The sequence below is a fragment of the Callorhinus ursinus genome, unplaced genomic scaffold, assembly GCF_003265705.2.
Source record: "Callorhinus ursinus isolate GAN/ISIS: 27379988/994484 unplaced genomic scaffold, GSC_fseal_2.0 scaffold6, whole genome shotgun sequence".
Lineage (NCBI taxonomy): Eukaryota > Metazoa > Chordata > Mammalia > Carnivora > Otariidae > Callorhinus > Callorhinus ursinus.
The window spans coordinates 62666845-62691578 of record NW_027397068.1 but is presented as its reverse complement, the minus strand read 5'-3'; the positions used below and the strand labels follow the sequence as shown (position 1 = coordinate 62691578).

The window sequence follows — 24734 nt, the reverse complement described above, 5'->3', positions numbered from 1 at the left end:
CAAGTAGAGAAAGAAAGTGCAGTGCAAAAAACACAATGATAGGAGGCCTTGCAGTCTTTCAGGACAGTCAAGTCACATGCAATTAAGACATATTTCAGCTGTGTGTAGTACAGATCCAAAGACTTCTAGCATGACACTGCCTTCAATATCAGGGCTCAAAAGGGATCCCCAGAATTGTACACACTCCTTGCAAGGCCACCCTCTTAGTTGCCCCACAATACTTATGGTATCCTCACTACTTTCTACCTAGAGGCTTCAGGACTGATGTCACCATGGCTGTTGCCCCTAATCATGCTTGCCACCATTTGAAGCCCAGCTCTCCCCTCATCTCCTGTGTGCTAACTCCCATCATGCTGGGGGAAGCCGCCTTTTGCACCTTCTGGAAAACAATCTGTCACTGGCAAAATACCCATACCCTTGACTTTTCTGAATATTCTCTTCACTTTTTCCTGTCTGAAACTTGGTACCACCAAGGACGCTGTTTCCTGACCCACTCTCTCAACTGGTAGCCATTTTTCTCCTACAGTCCTCTTCTCATTGGATCTAGAAGTGAGGTACAAGTCTCTTTGCTCCTTCTAGATTCTTCTTCGTGTCTTCCCTTCAAAATAAACACCTTTGAATCTTATGTGTTCATGCCATAACCTTGTAGTTATCTACCAACTTCCAGGGCAATCTCTCTTACTTCTTGAAGATTTTAGCTCCTGGCTCACTCTCTGCAAAACTACACTTATTATAACTCACGATAAGTTTTATATCCATGTAGGAAATTCTTCCCAAACCTTGGCCTCTCAGTTTCTTGACCTCTTCTCTTCCAATCATCTTGTTCCGCACTTACCTCAGTCATGTGACTCCCATGGTCATCATACCTAGACCCTGCCATTTTCAATACCTCTGAGATAATCTTTACCTCCAGCATCTCATTCCACCACATGCCACCACCTCATATATTTCATGCCCATTCCTTTAGGATCCCCATCCCCATCCTTCAGCCCCGTCAGCTCCGATAGTTCAATACTCCCTTTTTACTGTCCCTCACCCTTTCCTGATGACCTCACCCATCTCCATGTCCTTAATTCCTTATTCAGCTAAAACGTCATGGACAATCATTAGAGTGACTCCTTTACTTATATCTTTAACGCTCTCATCCTCTCTCATTTTGATACACCAGCAGATCAAATGCTAAACCCTCTTAAATTCACCTCTCCACCTATTCCACACCTGCATGAGGTTGTAAAAAATACAGCCCAGCTTTACTGGGCTGACTTCAAATCCATCCTTAATACCTCCTTTCTGTTCTTTCCTCATCCGACCCCCTGGTGACTTTACTCAGCCTCACAGCTCAATATTTCTCGGAAATTTGGCATTAGGGAACACAACTCCTTTTGTCATGCTATAAAACTCATTTTATACATAAAGGGTAAAAGTTATTTAAAAGGGGGAGAAATTATTCTTTAAAGACAAAATTCTCCCGGAGAAGTCTTTTACTAGTTACTTCTGTGATTTCAGTTTAAGAAGTAGTTCATAAAAATTCAGAAACTTTAGGCAACTGAGATTTTACTCCACCCGAGGAATCTGGAAGATCCCGTAGTTGACACTCTAATTGGGCAACCAGGACAGGATTCTTCATAAACTGAAGAAAAAAAAATCAGTTCTTCAAAAAATGTGGGTCATCAATTTCTTGTTAGAAGATGCCACCACTTACCATTCCTAGCTTTCTCTCAGGCAAAGTGCTGTTCTGGTTTGGACATACTTAATGGGCCAGTCATAGTTACTCAAAATGTACAAATCAAACTGATGATAATGTCTTCCACTTAACATCATTTCTGTTTCCACGCACTGCATGTGAATTTGAGATTCGAGAAGAAGTATTTATATGTTCTGTATATGTGTTTTTTCCGTGTGTGTGTGTGTGTGTGTGTGTGTGTGTGTGCTTGCTTTTGCTTTTAGAGACTAATCTCCAGTTGTAGTTTGACTTGCATTCCTTTCTTCTCTTAGGAAATTTAATGCCTGACTCTAATCTAAACTCCCCATTTGTGTACAAAAATGACTGACCTGAAACTGTAGACCCCTTCCTTAATCCTGAAATAACTAGTTACTTACTCATAGGTTCTCCTTCCCCTATTGGTCTGCTTCATGGATTTCCCAACATAGAATAGTATCTACTTATTTAAATCAACTACCTTCCTTAATAGCACTGCAAACTGCTTTCTGGTACCAGCCTGTCATTGTGATAGACATTGCTGATGAAAGGTATGATTCTCTAGAATTTAATGGAAAAAAAAGAATAAAACACATTTTGATGAATTTTGTTGATACTAAAATAAGTGACTTTTAAATAAAACTTTACAACTATTTTCAAGGTAAATATTGGGGAAAGATAGTGGTTTTAATACTGGAAAAGCATATTTCCATTTCCTTAAATTCCCAATTCCCTTCTACAAAGAACCCTCGTGGTCACTAAAAGTACCTGAGACTGGGTCTACCCGGAGGATACAGGGACTGTTATCTCAGTCTTAATGGTTCTAGTAAATCTGTTGGTTTTTCATCTAAGATGCTCAGATCTTTTTCTTAAGTATAAGAAAGTTATAAAAATTAAATAGGCAATACTTGGACAAACTTGGGATTTATTATTTGTAGTCAAATCATTAAGATCTTGTCTGTCCTTTTCATCTTAAAGAAAATTTCACATTTTGCTTAGACTTCTAGATAGTGTATATATTTTTTTCTGCCTCTATTAAACTGACTATATAAGTTTAAAAATCATTAGTGTGGTAAATTTCATTAATAGATGCTAACATTACAGATGTTAACATTAGTTAAACATTGTCTGCCTTGTAAAAAACATTCTTATATGGCATTATCTTTTTTATGCACTGCTGGATTAAAATTGTTAATATTTACTTAGGATTTTTGCCTCTATTTGCATGAAAGAGATCAGTCAATAACTATTTCCTTCTAATAACCATCTTTTGTAAGGATTATTCATGAATAGTCTGTATGTGATTCAAATTATTTATTTCTTAAGTGTTTGCTAGACTTTCCTCTCGAAACAATGTGGATTAGAATTTTGTTTCTTGGAGACTTTTAATCTCTTTGGCTTTGATGTTTTGCAGCTTCATTATGACCTTTTTAAGTGTGGATTTCTTTGTGTTTATTCGTTCTGTTTTGGATTTTAGGGCTTCCTGATTCTGAGGATTAGTATTTTCTCCATTCTTTACAGTCTGTCCTCCCCGCACTCTAATTAAATTTGTGTTATTCCTTCTTAAATTCTCTTCCATGTTTCTCAACTTGTCCTTTATATTTTCCATCTTCTTGCCTTTCTGTGCTGTAATCTGAAATTTTCCTTTGAATCTATTTTTCAATTTTCTAATTCTCTCTTCAGCTGTGTCTAATCCTCTTGATTTTAGTTTCATTCATTATCTATTTATTGTTTTATTTCTAGAAGTTCCATTTAGTTCTCTTTCAAACATCCCTGGTTATTATTTATTTATTTATTTATTTAAGCAGGCTCCCTGCCCAGTGTGGAGCCCAGTGTGGGGCTTGACCTCACAACCCTAAGATCAAGACCTGAACTAAGATCAAGAGTTGGATGCTTAACCAACTGAGCTACCCAGGTACCCCATCCTTGGTTAATTTTTAAAGTCTTTTGCTTCTGGCAAACACTTTCACTTCCATATTTTATTTCCTTAAACATATTACACATACTCATTTTATATTTTGTTTCTGATAATCATAGTATCTAAAGTTTTGCTTATGGAGTCTGTTCGCTCATGTGTTTAGGTTCTCCACTGTAAGCTCATGACACATTGTCCATGACATTTCTTTGAAGGCAGCGTTGCAGGTGGGTTTCCATACAGGATTTGCTTCTGTCTCTGTAAAGTTACTGATGCAATCTTCAACCCAGGACTGCTGTAAAGTGCATTCCCAAATTGAAGATTGTGAATGACTGGCAGGTGTGAATTTGGTTGGTAAACTCATCTGATGTCTGCTGCTGTTAGAGATTTTGAGGGAAAATGTTTTCCTCCCAGTGCCAATTTTCCCATTCTACCCAGAGAGGCAGTTTTTGTTGTTTCTCCTAGGATATAGATGAATGTTGAAGGGCTAGGCTTTTTCTAATTTGCCTTTACATTTTATTCTAGGAGACATTCCTATTAAATTCACCATCCTGGGAGAGATTCTCTTAGTCTGTAACTCCTGTTCACCCTGTGATCATAAAGTTCAAGATCAATTTGAGCACACACACCCTCATGGTAAATGCTGGCTTCAGTAATCAGCTCACATCTCCTGTTCCTTCCTTGAGTAGTTTTTGATGTCTGTGAATGTTTAACATTTCTACTATCTCATATAAGCATTTAAAGCTTTTAAAAAATTCCATTATTTTCAATTCTTCTTAGAGACAGTGTCTATTCAGAGTTTATAGTCCATGATCATCTACGGTATTACCAAAAACAAAACTTGGAGTCCTTTTGAAGACTGGAAAAACTATATCTAGGCTTGATGTTTCCTGTTTAGCTGAGTTGACATATTAAAATAATTACAAGTTTCAGAAACAGTAAAGCATATATTTGCTCCTAATGTCATTCTTTGGCTTCGGTCTTAATTATATAAGAATGTCAATTTTCTTTTGTATAAAAATGGGAAATAATGATTATTTGATCCTTTTAGTCCTTTGGATTTTTAACAAATAGGCTTCATTATATAACTTGTTTTCAAAAGTCTAAACCAAGCAAGATTTTAAAGACATTGCTTATGTCTAATCTGGAACCTGTAGAAACTTAAAAACTAGTGGAGAAAATGCTAGAAATTTAAAGAACGGCTTATAGATTTTTAAAATAAGTTATTTTTCCTTTCTGGGTACATAAAAAATCAAGAGTTTACTGTGCTTGAAATTTATAAGTTCTCACAAACATTCTTTTTCCACATGTTGACATAAGAATAAAATAACTGAAGAGCAACAGTCATCTCTTAAGGGATCACAGGTCCAGCAAGGAAGTGGGAAATAAAACTTTCAGTCTTACATTTAAAAGGCTCAAGTTTCATATAAAGGACCTGAGTCTTTGGAGAGTTTTTCCCTGAGACAATGCATATCTCAAGTGGAGGCTTTGGTGTGAAAGATCACAAGACATCATTTCTTCAGTTTAATAATCCATTTAATACCATCTTTCAATCCCATTTCATGCTCAGTAAAGCAAGAATAAGTGAACTTTTTGCTGACATTGGTTTTGTTGAAGAGCTTTTGTTTATAAAGCGGTGGCGACATGATCTTATCATGGTCCATCATTATTGGGTTGCTTCTGTCCCCCATCCAAGTAATGCTTTCCTGTGATGTGTGCAATTTTTTCATAGCAATGACTCCTGTCTTACACTAAAGTGGTTTGACAGTACTTGCTCGCTTTTAGAAGAGAGACACATTCCAACTTTCTGCCTCAAAAATCTATTTGAGTGTTTACCTTTACTCAACCATCTCTGAATTTTGAGGAAGAAATATGAATTTGACTGCTTGAAAATGAACAAAGGCAAAGGAAACTCTGGACTGTTGAACAAACTTTGGGGGGGGCGCTGCACAGTAGGTACTTGATGACTCTATGCTGAAACTAAATTCTTCCATGAGGGGTGCTTATCTATGTAACACAGGCTGACAATTAAGTTACTGAGCAAAGGAGTCAGGGGGAGTCGATCAAAGAAAACTCAGCCCTTAGCATTATGTCTACTTAAGATCTGTGAATGTTATGTACTATATATCTCTATTTTTCCTGTTTGAGATTTATAATAGTAATCAGAGAATGATATGATCTAGGTTAAAAGATGTTTACATGGGGTATATTTTAATGGACTGACTCATCTGCAAAGGAAATACATGATTATGGTTTTCATAAAAGTTGTATACTATGGCAATTTTATCTTAAATTTCTATAGCACTTCATGGGCTGCTTTCACACAGTCAATAATATTACTCTTTCTTTTTAAGATGAATGAATGGAAATTTAGAGACCAAATGAATGACCTCATCAAAGTCCCATAGCACAGTGTTATTAGCAAAGCCACATCCAGAACCCAGGTCTTCTGACTCATAAATCAGTGCTCTGTCACACCAGCCATGCTCCTTGGCATCCCAGGAATTCCCTGATGTCCCTCTGGTTATCCTCCCTCTATCACACTTGGGAGGGCACACAAAAATCACACAAATTGACAGTTGATCTAGCTGCTCACCACAAATTTAATCTCCAGTTCAGGAGATTCTTTCTACCATATCACAAAATAACCACTAAATAACAAAAGAGACAGTTTAGAAAAATATTTATAAATAATGGTTCCCAGAAGGGCTTCACAGCATGAAGAAACAGATATAAAATGTACACTGCGTGTGGAACATACTCCTGATAAAAGTTCTTTCCCAGAAGGGTCTGAAATGAGGTGGAAAGACAGGGCATGTGTCTAAGAGAATATCAGCTTCCAGCCACCATCATCATAAAGGTAGACAGAGGGATGCAGAATGTCTTAATGGCTCTGATGTGTACAGAAATATTTGGAGAATAGAGAAAAATTTGACACATAAAAGTAGGGAGCTGCATTTTAGGGAAGAGAGCTGGAAACCGAAATCCATGACTGGGGTCAGTCCCCATACTGCCACGAGAAGCAGGAGTCCTGGGGTGAGTCTCTAGTCCTCTCTGAGCCTTGGCATTCTCTGTAAATGTGGGATAATGACTTATTCCACAAAGTGGTTTAAAGGAGTAAATTAGGTTGAGTGTGAAAGCGCTTTGTAGATCGTAAAACAATACATAAGGTAAGCAAGTGTGAAGGGCAGGTTGTCACATATGGCTGTAAAACTTGGCTGTGCATTTTGTCCTGATGGTGCCAACCACCCAAGTAGTAAAACCACATTCCTAAACTGCCTTGGATGCTTTACAGACAACCCCCACCTGCCCCCCCACCCCATGGCTGTTCTTTGACTTGATGCACCGATTCGTGAAGCTATGTGGCAAGTGCCAGATGTGGCATTTGGAAAATGGTGAAGTAAGGTTTGTGCCTCACTAGAGCATTACTGGGTATTTTGTACACTTTGGGTAATGCCACAGTAAGCCACTGCTAAGAGCTGTGTTCATATGACAGCTCCCATTCACATTGGAGGTGCTATGCTTTGATTTCTAAATATAACTGAAAGAATATTTCATTAAAAAAATTTTCAAGGAAGCACATAATTCTTTCTTTCCCTCTCCTGGCTCTTTGTTTCCTTTTTTGAATTCCTAGAACTGGGCATCACACCCCACAAAATTATCATGGCAACCATGACCAGCTTCCATTTGCTTAGATACATCTGCCTCAATCATGGGCGACAGAATGATAAAGGATGGACTTCTGTACCATGCAGCTCTTCCCATCTCCATTGGCAATACTGTCACAGCAAGCCTAGGTGAGTTTTCAAGTTATCTGTGAGGTCGACCGGAAATCAAAAGGCACGAAAAACAGAGTCAGTTTGCATTTGATGACGGGGTCAGTAGAAAAGAAAATAAGACATTTCCTGCATCTAAGAGTTCAGAGTCATATGCCAGATATTAATCACACTCCCACATAATTAGTGTTGTGCTTGCGTTTTGACAGACAGCTTGATACAAACTAGAAACCACCTTAAATCCTATTCAAGTTTCTTTTTTAAAATGTCAGTATTGCATTTTATACAGCCTGACATAAGAGCATGTGTATAAGGTATAGAGACAGGCTGCAAAGAAGCCCCAGCAGGTATTAACAGCTATGTGAAACAGTATGGATTTGGGGGGTGCTAGGGTGCTCTGTCTCTGCTCCAACTTCTATCAGTATCTGGGACTGAGACAGAGAAGGGAGCTGATCAAATGTACAAATGAAACAAAGATGGGCAGGATAATGAACAAGCATAACAGAATCAAACAACAGGAAAAAATCCGGCATAGAGAGTAGATTTACAGTAAGTCATAGGTAAGAACCGAAGATCCTATAATGAACTGAAGGCTTCAGTTTCACCAGAGGTGATGTGGTTGCATTGAATAAAAAGACATAAAATTAGTCTGCTCATAGAAGGAAATCTTGAAAGATACTTTTTGCATCTAATAACAGAGTCCATCCTTCCTCAAAGGCTGCACATTAGAATCACTGAGGAAGATTTAAAATAAATTCAGGTTCCCTGGGCTTTCCCCAACTTGTCTACCTTCTTTTTCTAGACCTCTTGCAGCTACCTCTTCTGGCACGTGATGTGATTGTTATATTCTTCTGGTTCTAAAGTCTTTTATCCTATCTTGTGATATTTTTGTATATCCGAGTCAGTATCTCCAAAAATTAACTTCTACATTTTGCTGAGATTACCTCCATTCTGTCAAGAGCTGGTAAGACTTGGCTTTATCAAGTATTGGCACTGCTGCAAAACGCGAATGTTCTTGGCATAATTCCTCACAGCTGCCTCCCTAAGTAGTTTCTCTCATATTTCATGATTTGGTTGAAAACCCAATATGGTTAGGAAAAAGATGTGCATAAGTGAAGCATAATTATATTGATTCATGTTCAGCTGATAAAGATTTATTTGTCCTCAAGGCATAATAATGGCTGAGATTTGCCCATGATCAATAACTCTTGAACCAATAAATCTTGATATCGGCAACAAAAGCCAATATCTACTTAAACTTTTTTCAAAGTGTTGTTATAATATGCTGATGGCATGAAACATGTGGGCACATAAAACACAGTCTCTTGAGCTTTATGTTGACACTATATTTGTATCCTCTAAGAGTTAATATTCTAGATTCCAGTGACATAGGAGCAACCTGCTGATCAAGAGGAAAGTTAATAATGAGGACTGATAGTTAATAACAGTTTTTAGAAGAGCAAATAAGATTAGTGTATGTGGAAGCACTTTGTTGAAACACAAACCATTGTAGAAATGCGAAGTATAACAGTTTGCCAATGGATTTTAAGCTTTGTCCAACATGTTTGTAAAAAAAAAAAATTTTTTTTTTTTTTTTGTAAAAGAGCAGGAATAGAAGCAAGATATGAGAAGAAATGAAGCAAAAGGAACAGTGACAACACTGTATTGGGTACCTAGCATGTGCCAGGAGCTGAGGGGATTATATGATGTGTATTGTTATATTTCATTCCCATAGTTCTAATAGGTTCAAGCCAAAACTCAAGCACAACTCAAATTCCTACAGAACTGAGGTTTAGGCTAAGGAACTAGTTCTACGATTTTAAGTAGCAGAGCTGGAATTTAAGTCCATGTCTATCTAAGTCCAAAGATCATGGTCTTTCCAGGTTGCTGTAAACAGAAAGCTTCAACGGTTACCTTTTCAAAGTCATTTGGGATTTGTTAGTGGCATGGCAAGTCTTTTCCTTAGATTGGCTAACAGGCCTGTGCTGTTCTTTCCTTTTCACTCCAGCATTATTTTCTCTGCTACACTCACGTGCCTCAGACCACCCTGTGCCATGATACTACATATTGGTGGCCGACAATGATAAAAGGACAGATCCTGTAGGTCATTCCTTGGGAAAGTGAAAAGATTTGGGGGGACAGAAGGATGCTGGAATGTCTTTGGCCTTCAGGAACACTAAGTGTCTTTCCCCTACCATCTGCTCAGCTGCCATCACAAAATACCATATCCCGGGGGGCCTAAACACTAGAAATTTATTTTCTCACAGTTCTGCGGCTGGGAAGCCTAAGATCAAGGTGTCAGCTGACTTGGTTCCTGGTGGGAGCTCTCCTCCTAGCTTATGTATGCCCACTGTGTCCTCATATGGTAGAGAGAGAGAGGGAGAGAGAGAGATTGATCTCTGCTGTCTCTTTCTCTTTTTGTAAGGACACCAGGTCAGTCAGATCAGGGCTCTATGCTTATGACCTTATTTAACCTTAATTACCATCTTAAAGACTTTGTCTCCAAAACAATCACATGGGTGTGTGTGTTGGGGGCTAGGACTTCAACATATGAATTTTGGGGAACACATTCAATCCATAGCAACCAGGGCAACACATTGGACCTGTACCTAGAGATGTGCTCATGGATTCATGTTCATTCTATTACCTATGGCTGTCTATATGACCTTAGGCAAATTTCTTATAAACCTTCCTGAGTCTCAGTATCATCAGCTGACTGATAACATGGAAATCATTACATTTGCCCAGTGAACACCATTGGGTTGTTAGGAGGATGGAACCTGACAACAGGTAGATAGTCCTGTGTTTTTGTGCATAAGGTTTCCTGAGAAAATGTAAGTGGGACTAACATCCCAAAGAAAGACCAGAGTGTCGGAAGGAACTTCTATTTTCTGAATTATAAAAAGTATTCTAAAATCTCTAAACATCACCTGGTAGACAGAAATTTTGGCAATATATTTCAAGCTTTTTATGCATGTTCTTTTAGTCATTTACTTATTATTGTCTTTTAAATATCCCAGGTAATATACAAACATATATTGCAAAAATACTGAGGATACTGAAATAAGAAGCAAAAGTCTCTCTTTACCTTTTTTTTTTTTTCAGAAATCCCACTCTAAGCCCCAAAGATAACTACTATTATCAACCTGGTATATTCCACGCTAAGTACCGACAAGAATGCAGGTGTATTACTATACGTGTTTATATCAACATGTACAAGCACAGACTTTTGTGGAAAATATCCTGCTTCCATATTTGCTCTTTCCCTTCTCATTGAATGTGTACTTGTCTTCTTTAAGATTTGCTATTATTTTTCTTTTTTGAGCTAAAGATTTGCTATTTTCAGCATGTATTGAGATTTCTGCCCTTATCTGGATTATAGGTTTAAGAGACTATGCTTTTTGCAGTATCAAACCAATAATTTTCTCCAATTTCCCACTAATTTTTAGAAAACAATGAAGCAAAACATGCAATTATTTCGATATCTTGGTGCAAACAAACACTGCTGTTCAGACAAAGAGGAAAGCACGGCGGAAGCAGAACTCCCAGCCACCAGGCAGTTCAAAATATTTGTTGGTGGCATCTAATTTCAGCAGCATAAAGGTAGTTTAATGATATATGTGTATATTGCATAAAAGCACAAGTTATTTTAAATTCAACCTTATAATGTTTGAGTTTACATGTGAAAGTAATTTGCGGAACCATACAGGTATGTTTGTGCAAAGGAAGAGAGATCAGTTTCATTTGTTAAAAGGTACTTCTTCTAAAAGTACTTATGACTGTTCCCATATTCATCTGTGTGTGTGAGGTTTTGTCATCTGCCTGAAAGTCTTGTCTCTCTTGCATGTAATAAACAGGTCTTATTTTACAATTCATTACAATTTCACTTAGTCTCCATGATTCACATTATTCTTTCTCAAGCAACTGGTGCATTTACTCTTAGAAAAGATAATAGGCTTCAGATGATTTTTTTTTTAAGTCACCAACAAAACACTAAAGATATTCCAACCCTGCTAACAATTTAACTCTGTCCTACTTACCCAGAGCAGTACCATCCAGTGCAAGGCAATGCCTTGATGGATCATTCATGGAAAACTAAACTAATTACCCCATCATTCTAATATTCCTATTTAAATGCATGAAAAACTGATTAGCTGAAGGCAACCCTATATATAGCAGAAATGGCATCTTCTTAATATTTATGCTAATGCAAAAGACATTTTACACAAAGGTTAGAGGTGACAAATGGGTAAGAAATGATCCTAACATACACATTTGTTTATTTACAATAATGCATGACATGACTATTACTCCTTGAGAGAGATTTAATTGGCACAGAGGACAAGGTGTGGAGAAATAGATCAGTGTGAAAGTACATATGTATATGTAGGCACAAATATATGCATATATATTTATAAGATACGCTCCCACAGAACCACCAACAGCTAACAGAAGTGGAACACCCACACCTCCAAGCTAGTTTTACAAGTAGATTTCAGTTCACATTCACCCTGAGGTTGTCACATTTTTTAGTCCAGAGAGAATTTTGATGGAAATTAGAAGAGGTTTAATAATTTAGCTGACTCTGAGCATTATATGCCTCTGATATAGAGAAACTAAAACATGTTAAAACGATGTCATTTCAAATTGCAGTTACTATCTTGAGCAAGGATTGAAGAAGTGGGCTTAAAAATTCAATTTGATTTTTACACTGTCATTTCCACATGACTAATCCACAGACTGAGTTCTGTTTTCTGTCAGCTCTCTAAGCACGCTCCAAGGAGAGACTCCCCAGAAATGGTGCATAACAATGAGCACATCACGGAAGCAGTGCATGAAGAACAAATAAAACATGAAATTACACATGAACTTGAGAGTCACATAAGCAGGCTAAGAATGGGTTACTGTCAATAACGGATTTCAAATAAGCCTCTGATTTAATGACAACAGAAAGCTAGAGTCTGATTGAGGGCAATCAAATTCTTCTCTTTTTTTTTTTCCACTTCTAATTCACGATTTATATGAAAAGAAAACCTGTGCCATCACAACATCGGCAATAAAAAGCTACACAAAAATCTGAAAATAGAAGGGCTGTTCTGCTGAGCCATTCTAATACAACACACATCCACGTCTAGAGTATGGTCAAGTGAACAAGTAACCAAGAGCAACTTCTTACTCAGCATATTGGTGGACATTTGCTGGTAAGAGTGTGTTTGCTTTTCCCTTAAGTATTCTGATTGTGATTGTCCTTGCCTGCACAACTGTGACTGGGGAGGAATAGGGCTTTCAGATTTAAAAACCGAACACGCAACCAAGTGACTCATGCAGGGGGAAACGAGGCCACGTGGAAAATGACCGCGGGTTTGGTCTCTAAGACAGGTGCATCCTTTTAGAGTTTACGGGGGAGAATCTGCCCCCAACCCCCGATTATCTCTTCCTTATCACACCCCTGAATTCCAGCCCCCACAACACACTACCTGAAACTTTTTTTTTTGCATCTGAGTATATTCCTTTAGCATTTCACTATTCATTGTCTAGTAGAGTTTTCTATGTTTTCAAGTGGAATTGTTTCTGGGATGCTTTCAGGCTTTTCCCCAAAGTACTCTAATTTCTTCCCAGGGAGGTCCTGGTATGACAAAGTCTAATCGAATTAATGTTATGTCAAAGATGGGAAGGAAGTGAAGTTACTGACTAGAGTCAAAAGATTCTAATTTCTAGATAAGAGACTAATTACTAATTGCAGATAGGAAGTTCAGAATAAAACTTTTTTCCCACTTTCACACAGATTTGGATATTTTAATCATGCACCCTCTATACCATATTGTAGGGACTGTGGATTTTCACATTTTGGGAAACCTTGCAGTCAGATAATGAGTTGCAAATGGGGGAGAAAACACTATATGATTGAATAAAGTGAGTGAGTGAGTGAGTGAGTGAGTGTGAGTGTGTGTGTGTGTGTGTGTGTGTGTGTATGTGTGGTTTATGTGACTTGGAACCAGAGGCAAGCTGCAAAACTTTGATCTATGCTGATCTACTTCCAACTTTCCTGGAAAGACCTCGGTCTGTCCAGTCCATTGTTTAACTGGGAGCGGAAGTCAAAGGAAAGAAATGCACCCATCTTCTGTGTATCCCAGTTCCCACAAGGGGAGGGAGTAAAATGGTCTTACGCCCTCTGACCCCTTGGTGATACCCTGAAGCCAGATCCTGGGATGGCATGTTGTCCTTTGCCCCTACCCCTTTGCTCCCAGCCCTCTGCATCTACCTGTAACACTAACCCTTCCTCACAGAGAGGACTCCCACTTCAAGGTAAAGAACGTACATTTGCAAGCAAAACACTAGAACCCTGTTTCCTTGGTAACCTGGGCAGGAAAGGAATATTTGAGATGATGGGCAATATTCATTCTGACCAGAATATATACATTCTCCTCATTCCTAAGGCTTATCTGCAACACAAGGCGGGGTCCCAAGTTGCTCCAAGTAGCTATACCTTTAAAGTTAAATGGAAAGTGTAGTCTGCCACTAAGTTTAGCTCTCCGGCTGAAATCCTTGGGAGATTATTATTTCCTTCTGGCTATATCAGGCCCCCCTTTTCCCATACCTATCAAACGGCTTTGAAGTTTCACTTCATTTGAAATATTGTACAGTAAATGCACACAGTGTGCTAACGGGCTACATGGATTAATGGAGCAAATAGTTGCTTAAATTTAATTTAAAAGTAGTTCAGATAAAGACCTAGAGAATTAGTACTGGGGTTAAGGAAGGATCCTATTGAGGGATGCCTGGCTGGAGGGGAAAATCCAGGGAGGAGGGGCTGCTTCTCCCTGCCTCTCCACCTCCTATGAGGACAGATTTTGTTTAGTGCTTTTGTGCAGTCAAAGGGGATCCTGGCTGAAGGATCACTATGTATGAGCTGCTCTCAGGTGAATCAGGTATAGCCCTAACAGATGTACACGGAGCAGTGGCTACCCTCTGCTCTCGATTCTACGTTGTGAGGTAGATATTGGCAGCTTAGAACAACTAATCTACTTTTATTCCAAATGAAGGGAAACATTTTGTCGAAGCTGTACCACGAGTCTAGGAGAGAGCTTCAAATTCTTTGTCACACACAGATGTATCTATCAACCATTCTTTACTTAGCCCTGTCAGTGGATTTCAGTGACCCAGCTGCAACTCATTACCCTTTTTACAACACTCTGCAGCAAATTCTTATTCATAATCAGACATCTTATCCAATTCTAGTCGCAAAAATCACTTAAGCAGTCTTAATGAATACAGCATCCTTGGGATTTATGTTTAGTAAAAATTGAAAGTAAAATATTCCTAAAAAGAGACAGTTAACCTAACATTCCCATCTAGAATGCAAGTCTATAAAATCATTGCTAAGACAATGGGGCCCTGCTTGTTTTTTTTTTTCTCCACTCTTTTTTTGTTGTGTGTAGGCTCCCACTGCGATTCTACTGAACTCAGGTTTCCCCTAGGATGTCATAATAGAAATGATGTCTATGGTATCTTGAGCAATCTTCCACCATACTTTCCAGCAGAACAAGAATGAATCTAAAATTTAAATCTCATTTAGGGGCGCCTGGGTGGCTCAGTTGGTTAAGCGACTGCCTTCGGCTCAGGTCATGATCCTGGAGTCCCGGGATCAAGTCCCACATCGGGCTCCCTGCTCCGCAGGGAGTCTGCTTCTCCATCTGACCCTCTTCCCTCTCGTGCTCTCTATCTCTCATTCTCTCTCTCTCAAATAAATAAATAAAAATCTTAAAAAAAATTTAAATCTCATTTAGATTTAGAACTATGAGGGAAGAGAACAGAGTACTGAGTTATTTTCTTAAGAAACAAGGAGACCCTGCAGAGTAAGAGAGCTTCCATCATTGCTTTGCTTCCGTTCCCAGGCTGATGCACGCACAGGAACTTGCAGAATAATCAGGGAGGCATGTCTGTGAGCAGACAAAGGCCACGAAAGGGAAGAACTCACTCTCCCCACACGTTCCCTTCTTCTAGATGAACTGGAGGCAGTGTATATATTGAAACACAGTGCAAAGTGCAAAGTGAGACATGGCAGTGGGGATCCACTAGAAGGGAACAGAAGATGCTTCCAGATGCTTGTGTTGAGATTCTCAAATAGCTATTATTGCTACATGGTCCTCACAGCACTGCAATGTCCTGTTTTGGGTTTTTCTACTAACCAAACCAATCAACCAACCAACCAACCAACCAACCAGCATAATTCAGGAAAACAACTTTTTCTTGGGCTGTACTCAAGCAGAGAATTATTGCATAGTCCTTACTAAAGGGCATGTGGTGTGCCAGAAGAGCATGGCCTCTGCTTGCTTCCCTTCTGGAAATTCTGTATCTAGAGCCGTGCCTGGCACATGGTAGGTACTCAATAAATCTATGTTTAGTGGAGGAATGAGTAAAGGAATAACAAATTTAGTTAAATACATTCAACTTGAGTTTGATAAAAAAGACATGTATTTTAACTGGCAATCCTCACATGGAGAAATAATAGCCACAACCACAGGATAAATTGTAATTTCTATTTGATTTGACTAAGGAACACTACACCTCTGGAATAAAAAGAAAACAAATTGAGACCCTGTTCATTTTGATTTTCTGTTATTTCTGTGGCTTACTAATAAGCCAGTCAATAATATGAATAAATCCCTGCAGTCATTAGTGAGTCTCTTTGGTGAATTTACCAATTTCTTCTTAAGGAAGGCAATTACAGAATTTAAAACCCATTCAGTCTTCCACAGAATTTCCCCTTACTATACTGAAAATCTAAATGGTCCATGCAAGTAGAGGTGACTGCATTCTGAGTGTTCATTAGTAGAATTTTTTAAGTTAAAATTTTATTTTTAGATAATAGTAGATTCAGATGCAGTTGTAAGAAATAATACAGAGAAACCCTGACTATCCTTTACCCAATTTTTCCTTAATGGTGACAATTTGTAAAACCACATGTAGTACAATATCCCAACCTAGACACTGACACTGATATAGGCAAGATACAGAACATGTCTGTACCACAAGGATCCTCAGGTTGCCACACCCACCTTTGTAGCCACACCCACCTCCCTCCCACTTCTAGCCCATCTTAACATGCTCTCTCCTTTTCTGTAGTTTTGTCATTTCAATAATGGTACATATAGAGTCATGCAGTATATAATCTTTTAGGATTGACTTTTTTCATTCAGCACAAGTCTCTGGAGATTCACCCAGATTCTTGTTTTTACCAATAGCTTGCTCCTTGTTATTTTTAGGAAATACATCATGATATGGATGTACTACAGTTTGTTTAACCATTCACCTGGTGATGGTCATCTTGGTTGCTTCCAGCTTTTGGTTATTATGAATGAAGGTGTTTTAATCACTCATGTACAGGTTTTTGTGGGAATACAAGTTTTTATTTCTCTGGAATAAATGCCCAGGAGGAATCGTAGTTGTATGTTTAGCTTTTTAAAGTCACTTGCAAAAATGTTTCTAGAGTGACTGTAATATTATACATTCTCTCCAGCAGTTTATGAATGATCCAGTTTCTCTGCATCCTTGCCAGCATTTGGGGTTTCCACTATTTTTTGTTTGTTTGTTTGTTTTAGCCATTCTGTTACATGTGTATAGATAGCTCAGTGTGGTTTTAATTTCCTTAATGATGCGGAACATCATTTCATGTGCATACCTGACATCTGGGTATCCTCTTTGAGGGGAATGTCTCATTTCTTGAGGAAATGTCTTTGTCCATTTTCTAGTTAAGTCCTTTGTTTTTAATGTTGATTTTTTTTTTTCAGAATTCTTTATAGGGGCGCCTGGGTGACTCAGTCAGTTGAACGTCTATTGATTTCCACTCAGGTCATGGTCTAGGGGTCATGAGATCAAGCCCTGAGTGGGCTCTGCGCTCAGTGCAGTCTGCTTAAGTTCTCTCTCCTCTCCCTCTGCCACTCTCTGTCCCCACCCCGTGCTCTCTTTCTCTCCTCTCTCTCGCTCAAAAAAAGAATTTTTTATATAGTCAAGGTAGTAATCCTTTGTTGGATATATGGTTTGTAAATATTTTCTCTCACTCCGTAGCTTATTTTTTCATCTCATTAATAGGGTTTCTCACAGAACATAAGTTGTTAATATTGATGATGTCCAATTTACCCAATTTTTCCCTTCTAAATATTCGTTCTGCTATCAGAGTTTTCTATGCGAGAGTTTTATCTTTCTGTTCTCTGGGGCTGGCAGAGACACAATATCAGGTTTCTTGAACCTGTTTTAAGGTAAAGTTTGCTGAACTTTGTCCATTTTTCCACCCAAGGAAATGAGGGAGCGATATAAACATTTCTATCTGGCAACATGCATTTTTTTAAGATTCAGTATCTTCCTTCCCCTTAGCTTTATTGAGATATAATTGACATATACTATAGTGTTAAGTTTAAGGTATACAACAGGATGATTTGAAACACGTTTATATGGTGAGTGATTACCAAAATTAAGAGGTTTAACACTTCTAACACCTCACATAATTACCATTGCTTTTTCTATGGTGAGACTATTTAAGATCTACTCATGTAGCGAATTTCAAGTATATACTACAGTATTATTAACTACAGTTACCATACTGTACATTATATACCCAAAACGTAGTCATCTTAAAACTGTAAGTTTGTACACTTTGATCAACATCTCTTTGTTTTCCCAGAGGCCAGACAACTACCATTATACTCTATATTTCTATGAGCTTGGCCTTTTTAGATTTCATATTTAAGTGATATCATACAGTATTTGTCTTTATCTGACTTCTTTCACTTAGCCCTCTGACCATGTTATTGTGAAAAAGCAGAATTTCTTTCTTATAGCTGAATAATATTCCACTGTGTGTGTTTATCATTGGACACTTAGGTTGTTTTCATGTCTTGACTATTGTGAATAATGCTGCAATGAACATGGGGGTGCAGATAAGTCTTTGAGATGCTGATTTCATTTCCTTTGGGTATATACCAAAAAGTGGAATTGCTGGATCATATGTTAGTTCTATTTTTAATTTTTTTGAAGGATGTCCATACTGTTGACCCTCGTGGCTGCATCAATGTACATTCCCACCAAAAGAGTATAAATGTTCTCTTTTCAACACTTGTTATCTCTTGTCTTTTTGATATCACCATCCTAATAGGTGGGAGCTGATATCTCATTGTGGTTTTGACTTGCATTTCCCTGATGATTAGCTGCACACCTTTTCATGTACCTGTTGGCCATTTGTATGTCTTCTTTGGCAGAATGTCGATTCAGGTCCTCTGCCCATCTTTTTAATCAAATTATTTGTTTTTGCCATTGAATTATATAAATTCCTTATAAATTTATGATACTAACTTTTTATCAGTATATGGTTTATAAATATTTCCTCCCATTCTGTACATTGCCTTTTAATTTTGTTTATTGTTCCTTTTGTTGTGGAGAAGTGTTTTAGTTTGATGTGGTCTCACTTATTTGCTTTTGTTGCTTGTGCTTTTGGTGACAGAACCAGAAAATTGTTGCCAAGTCCAATCTCAAGGAGCTTTTACCTCATGTATTCTCCTAGGAGTTTTATGGCTTAAAGTCCTATATTTAAATTTATTTTAAGTTAATTTGTGTGTGTGGTGTGATAGGGGTCCAATTTCATTCTTTTGCATGTGATTATTTAGTTCTTCTCCTAGGACAATTTATTAACCAGACTGTCCTTTCCCCATTGAATATTCTTGGGTCCCTTGTCAAATATCAGTTGACTGCCTATGTGTGGGTTTATTTTTGGGCTCTCAATTCTGTTCCATAGATCTATGTGTCTGATTTTCTGCCAGTATCATATTGTTTTGATTACTATAGCATTATAATAAGGATTGAAATCAGTAAGTATGATGCCTCCAGCTTGGTTCTTCTTTCTCAGGGTTGCTTTGGCTATTCAGGGTCTTTTGTGGTTCCATATGCATTTTAGGACTGTTTGTTCTATATCTTTAAAAAGTGCCATTGGGATTTTGATAGGGATTGCTTTGTGCTACATATCACTTTGAGTAGTATGAACATTTTAATAATAGTAATTCTCCTAATACATGAAAATGGGATACATTTCCATATATTTGTATCTTCTTTAATTTTTGTCATCAATATCCTATAATTTTCAGTGTACAGATCTTTCACCTCCTTGGTTAAATTTATTCCTAAGTATTTCATTGTTTTGATGCTTTGTAAATGGGATTATTTTATTTCTCTTTCAGATAGTTTGTTGTTAGTGTATGAAAATGCAACTGATTTTTATGTTGATTTTGTATCCTCCAACATTGCTGAACTTACTAGTTCTAACAGACTTTTGGTGGAATCTTTAGGATTTTCTATATATAAGATCATCATCTGAAAATTTCTTCCTTCTCAATTTGGAAGCACTTTATTTCTTTTTCTTACCTAATTGCTTTGCTTAGGACTTTCAGCACTATGCTGAATAGGAATAGTTAGAGTGGGCACCCTCATCTTATTCCTGACCTCCTAGGGAAAGCTTTCAACCTTTCACCATTAAGTATGATGTTAACTGTGGGCTTGTCATATGTGGCCTTTGTTATGTTAAGGTAATTCCCTTCTACACCCAGTTTGTTTAGAATTTTTGTAATCAAGAGGATGCTGAATTTTGTCAAATGCTTTTTTGCTGTCTATTGAAATGATCATATAATTTTTATCTTTCATTCTATTACTGTAGTGTATTGCATTTATTGATCTGTCTATGTTGAATTATCCTTGCATTCCAGAGAAAAATCCCATTTGATCATAATGTATGATCCTTCTAATGTGCTATTGGAATTGGTTTGCTAGGATTTTACTGAGAATTTTTGCATTTATATTCATCAGGGATATTGGCCTCTGGTATTATTTTCTTGTGGTATCTTCTTTTGGTTTTGATATAAAGGTAATGTTGGCCTCATAAAATGAGTTTGGGGGTGTTCCATTTTCTTGAATTTTTTTGCAGAGTTTGAGAAGTATTGGTGTTAATTCTTCTTTAAATGTTTGGTAGAATTTACCAGTAAAAAGCACTGAGCTTCTCTCTGTCCCTCAAGGAACTAGAAAAAGAACAAACTAAGCCCAACAATAGACAAATCTTAAGCTAGACCTATCAAGAAAAAAGAGAACTCAAATAAATAAAATCAGAAATGAAAGAGGAGACATTACAACTGATACCATAGAAATACAAAAGATCGTAAGAGATGACTATGAACAATTATCACCAACAAATTGGACAACCTATAAACCCTCAGGTGGGCAGGTCTAGTTCCTGGATCAAGGGGGCTGGGTCTGAAGCCTAGTTCACTGGGGTAGGTCTGGCACTTGCATATGTGGTGGTAGGCCTGGGACATGGGTCCATGGGGGCCGACCCAGTGCTGGGGCAGGCTGGGAGCCTCAGTTTACAAGAGTCAGCCTGGAGCCTGGGGCTTTGGGAGGACTGCCTGAAGATTGAATCCGTGGGAGCCAGCTTGGAGGCTGAGACCACCCAGGGCAGCTCAGCATTAGGCAGACAAGAAACCTTAGTCTACAGGATCCTTCCTAGACCCTGGAACTGTAGGAGCTGAGGCAGGCTGGAACTGGTCTAGAGGCTAGGTCCACGGATATGGGCCTGGCACTAGTGAGGGCAGGGGCTTGGGCTCATGGAAGTTGGTCTGGCACTGGAGGGGCCCTGGTATAGGGTCTTTAATGAAATCAGACGGTCACTTCACTCTCTTTCCCCCATGGAAGGGTGTTTCTCTCCATGCTGAGCTGCCTGGGCTTGGAGAGGTGATGGGGTAATGTATCTTTTCTTATTTCTGTGCTCCATTCAGGTACTATAATTCCTACCTCTGGTGAAGGCATTTTTGTGCATGGATATTGTTCAAATCGATATGTCTTGGAGGAGACATGTACTAGAAGTTCCTATACTGTCATCTTGCCTATATCACTTTCCCCATTTTCCTTCTAAAGATTATACTTTTGGTGTCAAATCTAAGAATTTTTTGCCTAGATTTAGTTGCCAAAGATTTACTCCATTTTTTTCCTTAAAAATTTAGTTATATTTTGTATTTAAGTTTGTAGTCCATTTTGAGTTAACTTTTTTATAAGGTGAGTCTTCAATCTAGGGTCACTTTTGTTGCCTATGGATGTCTGCTTGCCCAGTACCATTTCTTGACAGGGCTATTATTCCTGTGTTGAATCGCTTTTTCATCTTGTCAAAGTCAGTGTGAGTCCTATTTCTGGATTCTCAGTTCCAATCCATTGTTCTGTGTGTCTGTGAACAGACAACCTTGCCTTATTTCTGATCTTAGGAGAAAAATATTCAATTTTTCACTATTAAGCAAAATTTTAGCAATAAGTTTTTTTGTAGGTACTTTTAATTGAGTTGGGGAAATTGTAGAAATTTTCTTCTATTCTTACTTTCCTGAGAGATTTTTTTTTTTTTTTTTGTAATCAAGAATAGGTGTTGAATTTTTTGAAATGCTTTTTCTGCATTAATTGTCGTTTTACTTTCTAGGTAATTTTTCTTCTTTAATCTGCTAATGTGGATTATATTGAACTAGTCTTATATCTCTGGAATAAATCCTAATTGACCATGGAGTATAATTATTATTTTTTATTTTTTTAAAGATTTTATTTATTTATTTGAGAGAGAGAGAATGAGAGATAGCACGAGAGGGAAGAGGGTCAGAGGGAGAAGCAGACTCCCTGCTGAGCAGGGAGCCCGATGTGGGACTCGATCCCGGGACTCCAGGACCATGACCTGAGCCGAAGGCAGTCGCTTAACCAACTAGGCACCCAGGCGCCCCGGAGTATAGTTATTTTTATATTGCTGATTTCTATTTGTTAATATTTTGCTATGGCTTTTTACAACTATATTCATGAGAAATACTGGTTTGCAATTCTCTTTTTTGAATTATCTTAGTCTGTTTTTGGAATCAAGATAATGCTAGGTTAACAAAATGAATTGAATATATGTTCCTCCTCTTATATTTTCTGGAAGAGATTGTGAGAAATTAATGTCTGGTATAATTCCCCCACTCAAACACCTGGATTTGGGCAGGCTTGCTTTCTTTTTCTTTCTTTCTTTCTTTCTTGAAGTTTTTTTAAATAACAGATTTAATTTTCTTAGTAACTTTAGACATTCAGCTAGGTTCACTCTTGTTGCCTATGGATTTCATATTGGGTGAGCTGTGGTAGATTGTGTTTTTAAGAAAGTTGGCCTATTTGTCTAAATTGTCAATTTTATGGGTATAGAGTCTTTTGAAGCATTTCTTTGTTGTTCTTTTGTTGCTTGCAGGGTATTATGGGTTGCATTGTCCCACAGAATTCATAGGTTGAAGTCCTAACCCTCAGTACCTCAGAATGTGATCTTATTTGGAGACAGGGTCTTTAAAGAGGTAATAAAGTGAAGTCCTTAGGTTAACCTTAATTCAGTGTGACCGGTATCCTTATAAAAAGGAGGTTTGGACAAAGAGATATGCATAAAGGGAAGACAGCCATCTATAAGCAAGAAGAGAAGCCTGGAACAGCTCTTTCTTTCAAAGCCTTCAGAAGGAACCAAACACGCCAACACCTTGATTTTGGACTTACAGCCACCAGTACTGTGAGACAATAAATTTCTGTTGCTCAAGCCCCTTGGTCTGTGGTACTTTGTCAGAGCAGCCCTAGCAAACTAAAACACAGCGTCTCTATTGATATCCACATTTTCATTCTCAATACCAACCATTTGTGTCTTTTTTCTTTGTTAATTTTTATCAATTTTATGTTTGCAAAGAATAGCTATTTTACGGATTTTCTATACTGGTTTTCTGCTTTCAATTTCATTGGATTTTGGCTTTATTATTTCCTTTATTCTGCTTACTTTGAGTTTATTTTTCTCTTTTCCCCCCTAAATTCTTGAGGAGGGATTCTAGAATACAGATTTAAAACTTTTTTTTCCTTTGTAATGTGTGTTTTTAGTACGGTAAGTTTGCCTCTCAGCACTGCTTTAGGAGCCTTCCACAAATTTTGATATACTGCGTTTTCATTTTCATTCAGTTCAATGTGTTTTTTTAAAATTTCCCTCTTTGACTCATAGATTTAGAAGTGTTTAGTTTCCAAGTGTTTGGGGATTTTCCTGTTTTCTGTATGTTCTTTACTTCTAGTTTTACTCCACCGTGGCCAGAGAAAATACTGTATAATTTTAATTCTTTGAAGTTTGTTGAGGTTTCTTTTATGACCCATGTTATGATCTGTCTTGATGTAGGTTCTGTGGACACTTGAAAAAAATGGTTAGTCTGCTATTGTTGGGTGGAATGTCCTATAGATATCAATTAGATTCTGTTAGTTGATGGTGTTATTGAGTTCTTTTATATCCTTGCTAATTTTCTTTCTGGTTGTTCTAGCACTTGTTGAGAGAGTGGTGGTAAAGTCTCCAATTAATACCATAGATTTGTTGGTTTCTCCTTTCAGTTTTGTCAGTTATATCTCCACATATTTTGCATCTCGCAGATCTTTCAGCTGGAAGCCACTGTTATACTGGAGCCCTGTTGGTATGGTGTTAAGGTGTGGGGAAGAGGGAAGTCTTCTATAATCTTATGATTAAATCTTAAGTCTTTTAGTGGGCCTGTGTCCCTGGGCTGTGACTCTTACAAGTGTTTCTTAGCTCCCCTTCTCCTTGAGCTTAAGGTGAGATAGGAAGTAGAGGAAGCTGCTCTTATCTGATACATCGAAGAGTAGAACAGAGCAATTGTTGTCTAAAAGACTTTTGTCCCTTCCTTAGCCCTTTGGCAACAGAGAGCAGGCTTTTGTTGGGGCTGTTTTTATCTGCACCTGTTGATGTTTCTAGATTACTGACTTCTTCAACAATAAATCTTGGGCATATGAGGGGGAAAAATTCAGCAAACTCACTGCTGTGTTGTTCCTTGGGTCTCAAAATCCATAGCTAATCTGTGTTCTTCTCCACTTTTCAGAGTCTTCTTATGTTTGTCTTATATATGTGTTTGGAGTTCTTGCTGTATTTAGCAGAAGGAAAATGGAAAAGTATGTCTACTCCATCTTTCCATAAGTAGAAGTCCTCCTGTTAAATTTTTCTAAGATCCTAAATATCCATGCCCTGGCTAAAAATGGATTTGACATCTCTACTGGTACTATAATATTATTAGGAAGAATCTATTTAGAAAATTGAAAGTTTTGAAATTTTTTTTTTCTAGTTGATAATATCACTATCCTCCTAATTGACTTACTTGGTAGCCTACCTCTTAAATAAGGTACACTTATATTGTATAGTAATTCTCTACATTTTAAGTTAACATATAAGTTAATTTAAACTTGACCATCCCCCCGCCAGAAGTTGATAGTACTGTACACAGTTCATATTTCA

The 24734-nt window shown here is 37.7% G+C and overlaps 1 long non-coding RNA gene across 1 annotated transcript in view; it reads left to right on the top strand.

The window, feature by feature from the left end:
• The window catches only part of LOC141372924 (uncharacterized), a 33846-nt gene that overhangs the window by 6555 nt on the left and 2557 nt on the right, over positions 1-24734 (top strand). The window contains exons 2-3 of the long non-coding RNA XR_012378453.1: positions 7249-7411; positions 10840-10993. This is a non-coding gene — a long non-coding RNA (uncharacterized lncRNA). The remainder of the gene's footprint in view (positions 1-7248; positions 7412-10839; positions 10994-24734) is intronic.